Source organism: Caloenas nicobarica, chromosome 4 (assembly GCF_036013445.1).
Source record: "Caloenas nicobarica isolate bCalNic1 chromosome 4, bCalNic1.hap1, whole genome shotgun sequence".
Taxonomy (NCBI): domain Eukaryota; kingdom Metazoa; phylum Chordata; class Aves; order Columbiformes; family Columbidae; genus Caloenas; species Caloenas nicobarica.
The window spans coordinates 71822826-71832305 of record NC_088248.1 but is presented as its reverse complement, the minus strand read 5'-3'; positions in this window follow the sequence as shown (position 1 = coordinate 71832305).

The following is a 9480-nucleotide window of genomic DNA, read 5'->3' as shown; positions in this document are numbered from 1 at the left end:
TTTGTTCCCTTCTCTGCAAATGAACTTCAAGTCAGACCCTGTGAATCACAAACTCTCTTCTTGCTTAGCGTTACTAACCAATATTCTAGGTGTGACACTCAGGGCTTTACCTATTTTACATCGATTATAAGAATCGCTCCTTCTACTGTTACTATAATCCTTTTTCTAGGGGTGTATTATTTATCATATTAGTTCTACCCTTATTAGTTACAGGAGAGTGTGTTGAACAACATCCTTTTGTACAGAATGATGAAAACCACATTTTCTAGTTATGCTTAGATTATCCAGGCTATTAATCCTCTCTTTTCCCAAGTAACATCTTAATTCCACCATTTTCAATGGACCTTTCTTGGTTGCACTTTTCTCAGCGCTCTACTTATAACATTGTCCGTGTCCAGATCTGCAAACCATGGAAGTATTTTAAAAATGCTTGCAATGGCAGAGTTCCTGCTGGGAAACTGTGGTAGTTCAGTAGGATTAAGTCCTTCCCCAATTCTGTTAATTGAAACCCAAGCAGAGTCTGCAGCAGGTGCCAGCAATAGGGTGATGTTACTCTGCCACATGTCTCCTTTGTATCCAATATTGATATTTCTCTCTTCTTCCCAAGCCAGCGCCTAATCAAAGCCAGTAGTAAGGTGATGATGAGGTGCTGACTGATGACAAACCTGAGAAGTTGCTAGATGGACATGGGAGGCACTGCTCACAGCAGGTTCTCAGGCAAGAACAAGCCCATGAGCAAATGTAGGTCCTTCTCCCACCTGCCATAGAGGAAAGGAGAATAAGAAATTATTCTGGTTCTTTCATAGCTTTGATGCGTAAAGGTTTACTCTTTATATTCAGACAAGACGTTAACAATACTGCCAGGACTTAGCAGTTGTGATGGGTTAGTGAAATTCCCCCCAACTTGTGTTGACAGTTGTGTCATTTTCAAATGCTGACAGAACTGTGGAAGCATGAGTGTATACAGGATGGTTGGAGGGATGCAGAGCTGAGGCTCCCAGATTTTTCAGCTCAAGAGTAAAGCAAGAAGCCGAAACACCAGCCCTATTAGCTTAATTGTTCTGCAGAGTAAACCTGGTGAATTCAATGAAACTGCCACATCCTTAATTTGCCTATATTGACAGGCTGCTCCTGGCTGCTTCTGTTGCAGATATTCCACACTACAGAAAATGGTGCCAAGCTGTTCCCATAGCCACATCCCAGTTTTTTGACCCTGACCGACTTCTACTACATCCCAGACTTCCGTCCTCCACTGCCTAACTTCACTGAAGTCCCTGAAACACTAGTTGTCATTAACGCGGTTTGGAAGGGACAGAGGAGGCACAAAGGTTCTGCATATAGTTACGAATCAGTCTCATCTAAGACAATCTCAGATGGGTAAGCAATCCTCTATCATGATTGTTTTTATTTAAGCATTTAGAAACAAAGGTAATAGGGATGTGAGACACACTGAGAATAAAAATATTATCCAAGAGAGTTAAGTCAAAGGGACAGCTCTACACCTGGTGCAAATTAGAGTAATTCCGTCAGCTGATTTACACCATGAAGGGATCTAATACAAAGTTGCCTGATGCTTTATTGCAAGACCTTGTTGATATTTGAAATCCAACATTGTCAGTGCTGAGAAACTTCCTGTATATTCAGGTCAGGGCATTGAATGCGTTGCCCAACGTGCTTTTATAACCAGGCTGGAGTGTTTTAAGGCATGCTTGGCACGCAGTTGCTCTTCTCCTTAATATTATGGTCCCAGCTGAGAGGTGGTAATTCACTATTCAGTTCCAGACTGGGGAGGAGGGAAGGCAATTTTTTAGGCTGCCTCAACACCGATTGAACGCATGTCCTCCTATTTAAAGCCAAACCAAGTGGGTATACTGGAGCATTTTGCAACCATCTTCTGTGCACTTAAAACAGATGCAAAAAACTGCATCAGGTAAGAAGCAAGAGAAGTGCTTCTTAGTTTAGGCATTTGAAAGCCAAATTCAGGTGAAGACTCATGTTTTAGCTATATATTCAATGTGGAAGTTTGGACCAGAACTCTCAGCCAGGCATCTTGGATTCTGAATTAGATTGATTTATAATTTCAGAATTATTGAATTTTAAAACTGGAATATTCATCAAGCAGATTAATTGGTTGCTGCAACTCATCCAAGCAATGTGGGCTGATGTGTATTTGCAGGGAAATCTACGGGGCACCTGGTGCATGATAACTGCAGAGCTAATTCTACAGGATGAAAGGCTTGTGAATTCCATCAGCCAGGAATCTTCAATGTGAAGGAAAACACCGAGTATGGTAAGTCAGTGGCTGATAATACTGTGATGTTTGGAGATGCACCCTTTTTGATATCAGTGGGATATCAGTTGGTGAAGATTAGTGAAAACGAGGGAAAAGATTTGCAGATAAGGCATAAAAGTAACTGAGCTTAAAGTCCAAAGCAGCAAAGAATCCTGTCCTATTGCTACATATAAAAAAATAGTAGTTAAAATGATAATATTTATAGTCCTTTGTAGCTAATTATTAATACACAGCATGTTAGAAACAAGTGTCAGCCAGTATAGTAATTGCAGTTACAGAAAAAAACAAACAAAACTACACCCTCATCTATTTATAACTTCAGTGTACTGGACATTGCTTTGAAAATAGTATCATTCTGTAAATAATATAATTCTCTACCAAGAAGAGCCATGCGTCAAGCCTGGAACCCTTACTCAAACTCAACATCTGCTCATGGAAAGCAGCTTTTATTCATGTGTTCTCATCACTGGATGATGGGAATTTAAGAACAGCTATGTGTATAGGGTTGCTTTGATAGCATTTCATAAACTGAAGGAGAAAATGTCGTAAATAGATATATAAGTTTGTCTGCAACAATGGTTCTTTCTCATAAATGCTGTGATTCCTGTTTTCAGTCTATTGAAACAACTGCAGATACAGACAACGAGAATCATCTGTGCCTGTGGCAGAACTGGAAATGGGGACAAAACTCCCAACTGCAGATTCTCGCTGGTATTTCTGATGATGCACTTTGCCTGAAAAACAGATCAAAATGGTTATGACACATAGATGAGGGGGGGAGAGATTCCCCAGATTACAAGTTTCATCTTTTAACTCTGCTGCCCGAAAGTTAGTTGCCTGGGCTGGCATCTTAGTTATTGCATAGAAGGAAATGTTTCTGTGGGGCATTTCATTCCAGCTGTCTCGGACACCTTGGGTTCTAAGGCACACAGAAAAAATCGTGCAGGTGAAAACAAGCAAACAAGCAACTGTTCCTTCTGCCTTTTCAGGCAGAGAAACCAGGCTGGGTTTCTGGTTACAACTTTGCTATTTAAACATAGAAATGCACATAAGTGTTTCCCAAGCGTTTCAGGAAAAGGGTGAAGCCTTCCTGAAATTGGTGGTTCTGACTTTTTCTTTTTTTCCTTAAACCTGCTTTTATTTCCAAATGATGGGTTCGTATCAGATACATGTGCCTCTTAGTTCATCCACTGAGTCCTGTGCCCTGACCGTAAGCCTCGTTCAGGGGAATGTTGGTGTTAGTGCTCAGTCCCAAAGACTGTTTCAGTCACTTCTTCATTTCATTTTTAAAAGAATCAATTGCTTTAAAGCTGATGACACGTGTATCTTTATTAGACTGACCCAGTTATCAGTATAGGTTCACTTTGTACCCCCTTGGGTTGCCAAACACAATCTGTTTGACTGATGTCGGGTCCATTTCTTTGCATGATCATTCTTCCAACAGTCAATACTGAGGTTTTTTAAGGTATTGACCAGACAGCTATTGGATGAGGCAGGGCCACATGGCCTGCTGACCTAAAATACTGTAGCAAAAGTGGTGAAGATATGAAATCAATAACTTTATTGAAACACGTATCTGAGACGACACTTTCTGCAGAAGGATTAAATGAAGAGGCTTGTTGTGGAAATGGGTCAAATTCCGCATGTCGGGTTAATGGGAATTCACACGTGAGTGAGAGAAGCAGAGGAGCGACATTGGGTCCGGTGTCAGGGCGTGCTGGGCTTGACAAGGCTGTGTGATTTAACCGAGGAACATGCACAGAGGTCTAAAGAATCAGGAGGCACCTGCTGGAATGACTCTGCAAATACCAGGTTTGACTCCTTTAGTGTTCTACTTCTCCGCGTCTCCTTTAATGGCTCTATCAGCTGTACCAAGGCTGCCGCTGGATATTCACAGGGTTCTGAGAGCTCAGAGGAGGGTTGGCCACCCTGGGATGACTTTCAAGATAAAAAGTTGATCCTGTGTTTTGACTGCTGACTTAAGGGGGGTTGTGGGTGCTGGGTGACACTCAGGTGCCGGCAGCCCCTAGGGAATTGCATGCGCACAAATACACTTTTTGTGCACGTTTACTGGTCTTCCGTTTGAAACTGTTTGCGTGGCTTCACAAGGATGGAGAGAGGATGGTAATCCCATACTATAGTGATTTTGTTAATGTCTCAGATTTCACGGATATTTAAAACTAACTAGCATAGCCTCGTCATCGTTACCACGTGCTCGGTGACTGTAGTGTTTCCACAGTCTTACCTTTCATCCTTAGCTGCTTTCTCCTTAATGTTTGAGTAAAACTCCAGCCTTTAGGTGAATCCAAGCATTCCTCAAAGCAGAAAATGTCATCAGCACCAGTTAATACATAAAATCTTGCCATCATTTACTGTGAAACCACAGGAAAAATAATCTAATGAAATTATTATTATTTCTCAAAAAATAACATTTTTTGTTTGATCGTGAAACAAAGAGGAAAGAAAGAGTGAAGAAAAGCTCAATAAACAGCCGTTTTATTACTGTTGCTAGAAATAAAATAAGGGTAAGGGAGACTTGGCCACTGTTTTATTGTAGCTGTGAATTCACTTCTTTCATTTAAGTGTCTGTCACATTAGTAGAAAAATACAGACCACTCCAAAGTGTGCACACTGGCAATGACTATGCCCATTTTTCATTTTAAATAACTTTCAGCTATTCTTTCCTTTCCAGAGTTGGAGGTGGCAGACTGGTATAGGTAGGTGTGCAAAATGAAAGCAGCATCTTTCTATGGGCTCCAGGTCAGAATTTGGCGCAAGGATCTTGCTGTGGCTTTGCTCAGTTCACTCTGTAATACATTCTCAGTTTAATTGAAAGAGTTAAAATGAAAAGAATTGACTTGAATATATGCACTTTATTTAGTACCACCACATTATGCTAAAATTAATAACAAATGAAATTATTCCCAAATCACTTCTCACTATTGAATGTGTTTTGTGAACTGAAATGAATTAACTATGAAGTCACTTTGCATCAATGTTTTTGTATGTCAAATATTTCTCTTTATACTACAATGCTGAAATGATGGCTCGTAAGTCATTCCTAGTAGATAATGTACAAGTTTAACTGAATTAATTAAAGACTGAAGCGCTTTCAAAATAGACTTGTAAAATATTTTTTTTGGTAATAAATACAATGTTTACACTGTAAGCAATAATAAGCTTTTAGATAATACATGTATTGGGGAGAAGAACTTGAAAAAGACCTTCTAGGGGTAGAATACATTCAGGAATTAGGATAGAAATGAACTCAATAATGAAATTCAAACAGGACTTAGATTTCTGCAAAGTATAGTGCATGTTTCCTGCTCACATAAAACATCTCTGTAGCACTCGCCATTAAATTAGCCTGTAATGTCCGTCTGCATTTTAAATAATACCAGATGAGACCACTCTTCTTTCTCTCTGTGAAATCAATTGGGCTGCTTACAGAGCAAAACACTATTGACTGTGAAGAAAAGCAGCAGAATATGGGAAAAATGGACTTCAAAGTTATATTAAAAATGGCAAGCAAGAGCATCAGTAATATTATGGTAGGGATTACATCTATAATGAGGTATCAGGAAGGGAACATGCACCTGTGGCATTTAAGTCTTTATGTACACACCTACCTTCATGAGACATATTTTACTTTAGCTTCTTCAGAGGTTGAATATGAGCTGGTGTATTTTTTTTTAACATGTTCTGTATCTTTCCATATTCTGCAACTCTGTGTGGAAATATTTCTGTACTTCCACCTCGAGTTCAGTAATAACAATGATAATAATGGCCAACTCTGGGTTTCTCAGTTGGTTCTGCCTATTATATTTCTTTGGATTTATGGATTATATTGCTTTGGATTTATGGAAAAAAGCTATGTTCTGGTGTTACAAATACAGGTTTTCTAAAAGGTAGTCACCAATTCTCAGCCAGTTTACTACTCTTAAGAAATTAATTCACTTTATTAATTCAGAGTCATAAAAACAAGATAGTTATTAGACCACCTTCTTTTTAGTCTCCTGCATCCCGCTTTCTGTGAAAATGGTCCCTGAACAAATGACTGATTTTAGGGTGTGATTAAAGCCTCTCCTGGAGGATGGCATCTGAGTTCTGCCTTGAAGCAGCAGTTCCTTCCAAGGGTTACCAACCCTTCATTGGAAGAGCAGGAGGGAAGGTTCACCTTATTTCTAACCTGAATTTTTTTACCCGCAGTTGCAGCCAGTGGCTCAGGTTTTGTTTTTATTTGTTAGTCTAAATGGGTCTTTGGCATCTGACAGTTTAACTTTACTTACTAGCCACATCTTATACATATACAACTACCTGGCCGTCCTTCAGAGAAGTAATCTTTGCCACTTTTCTCCTTCCAAAGCCGGTGAATGTAGATGGGTCTCATGCCATTTCTTGAGGACAAACAAAGAAAGGTGTTTTAGTCCAAGGCGGGAGAGAGAATGCCATAGATGAGAGCCTTTCCCAGAAAACCGCCTGTTGGTATCCCCTTCTCATTTACTTGTGCCTCTGCTGGCTTTATCTGAAGCAATACAGCATGAGGAAAACGTATATACTGTCAAAGTCATTGGGCATTTTGCATTCAGGGACTCCCGAATGCACAAGCTATTTGCATTCCAAGTGATCAGTTCTTGTATCCACATGGGGGAAATAATGCATAGCTCTACTTTCATGACATATTTTATATAATGTTATTGTTTCTGTATACTCTCTGGCTATTTTCTAGAGTAAGTTGACAATAGAATCCCTCATGCTTTAGTATTGTTATGATAACAGGGATCTGGCATGGCATAGATCTCTCTGATTTTCACACACGCACTCTCTCTCTTCTTCAAAGTCTTTCTGTGACAGTATGATGTTCTGCATGTATGCTTGTAAGTTTTTAGTGGTTTTGAACCTTGATGTGTATCACTGTTCTTTACCTTGCCCCCACTGCAGCTGCTGACAGACTTTGGTTCAGAAGTTTGGGCTCAGGCTGCTGGTGGGAAATCCTCACGGGGACTGAACTTTGTAGAAAGGCTATCTGAATTAAATTATTTATAATGAGCATACATGGCAATTGAAGTCATGTAATGCTAACCACTGGCTGGGTGTGTGAAATGAGTACATTATATTGAAATAAGGGGAAGAAGTCATAACGTTTGTGTGGCACGCACCGTTCGCCAGTTCATGGTATTTACGTTCTATAACTCTTTCGCTTAAATGTTTATACCTTAACAGATATTTTCTCAAGATTGAGAGACCACCTGATATAATAGCAGATAATCTGTACTGAACCTGAGCATCAACTGATTACCAAGCTTGCTTGAATTACTATATGCTATTACAGTATTTTAGGAACCTGTAATATCCACCATTACTTTCTCTTGTGAGAGTCCTTAGACTGACTTGCTGTTGCCATTTTTTCCCTCTTTGGCAAATAAATATCGTAGTGTATCCAATACAATCAGCAGAGTGTAACCAGAGTGTATGAGTTTTTAGCACAGATAATTAAAGCCCGATGTTCTCCACTGTAACAATTACTAGTACTTGAGAAAACAATGACAAGGTCATCCTGTGAATGCAGCAATCAGTCAGGGAATTTGCCTCCTTAATAAAACAATAACCCACTTGTTTAGAAACTAACGTACAAAGGAAGCGACAACGAAATTGTTTCCTCAGACATATGTTCCCTTAACTGCATAAACGTGGAGCCATAGCACATATAGTATGTTTAGCTAATTAAGACCAATTTCTCCTATTTGTCCCAGGTACCTTGAGTTGTGACTAAATCTTTATGTCGGAATAGAAAAGGCTGCTCGGATTGTGCGGACATAGGTGGGGGAGCCTCTCTTTTCCTTCAGGAGCGATGTGACGGCACCTGGGCTCTGTGGGCAGCCCTGACCTGGAGCACGTCGCTGCACTTCCCGGCAGCACCCACAGCAGATGTGATTGCACTCTTGGGTATACGTGACTCGGATGTGACTCACTTGTCCGGCATCACCTATTACCACATATCTTCACACAAATGGATGCCCAAGCATGGCCTTGGGATGGAAAGGCAGAATTTTGAGCTTATTGAGTGCTGTAGCCTGGGCCTGAGATCTGTCTTTCTGTAATCTGAATAGGCTGTGGCCAGCGGGTCATGCTTGGGTGATGCATGAGAGGGACCTGGTTCCCATCACAGGAGCTCATGTCCTGGACTTGTCCTTTTCAAGCACAGCATGGCCAGCTGGGCAGGGAGGTGATTGTCCCGCTCTGCTCTGGTACATCCTCACCTGGAGCACTGTGTGCGGTTCTGGGCACCACAGGATAAAAAAGGTATTAAGCTACTGGAGAGTGTCCAGAAGACGCTATGAAGTTGTTGAAGGGTTTGGAGGGGAAGCTGTGTGAGGAGTGGCTAAAGTCACTTGGTTTGTTAAGCCTGGAGAAGAGGAGACTGAGAGGAGACCTCGTCATGGTCTACAGCTTCCTCACAAGGGGAGGAGGAAGGGCAAGGGCAGGCACTGAGCTCTTCTCTCTGGTGACCAACAACAGAACCCAAGGGAATGGCAGGAAGATGTGCCAGGGGAGGTTCAGGTTGGGTGTTAGGAAAAGGTTCTTCCCCCAGAGGGTGCTGGAGCACTGAACAGGCTCCTCACGGAGATGGCCATGGTCCTAAGCCTGGCAGTATTCAAGAAGCGATTAGACAACACCCTCAGACACATGGTGTGAACGGTGGGGTTGTCCTATGCGGAGACAGGAGCTGGACTTGATGATCCTTGTGGGTCCCTTCCAACTCGGGACATTCTATGATTCTATGATTTTCTGGCTTAGTGTGGACACTTTAGCTGCATCTCTCCTACCTTTGAAGCTGATTTGCTGGGCTGTCCATAGTGCCTGGGTCTGTGCTGGAAGGATGCTTCACAGAGGGGAAGGAAGGATGCTCAGCCCCTACCCTGCCTTCCAGCGTGTGCCCTCATGAAATCTGAATTTCATCACCCCTTGGAGTGACCCCCCCAGGCACAGAGTCCGCAGGGCTCTGTGGCTCCATCTATTACACTACTGCCCCACATGCAGCCCCCTTGCACCCAGTATGTGGTGGGCTTCTCTAAAACCTCTGCTCATGTCCAAGGCAAGGGGCTTGTCAACAGAAAGCCGCCTAGACCAATGCATTCTCCACTCCAAATGCAATACCATGTAGCTGGAAATGCCACGAAGAAATG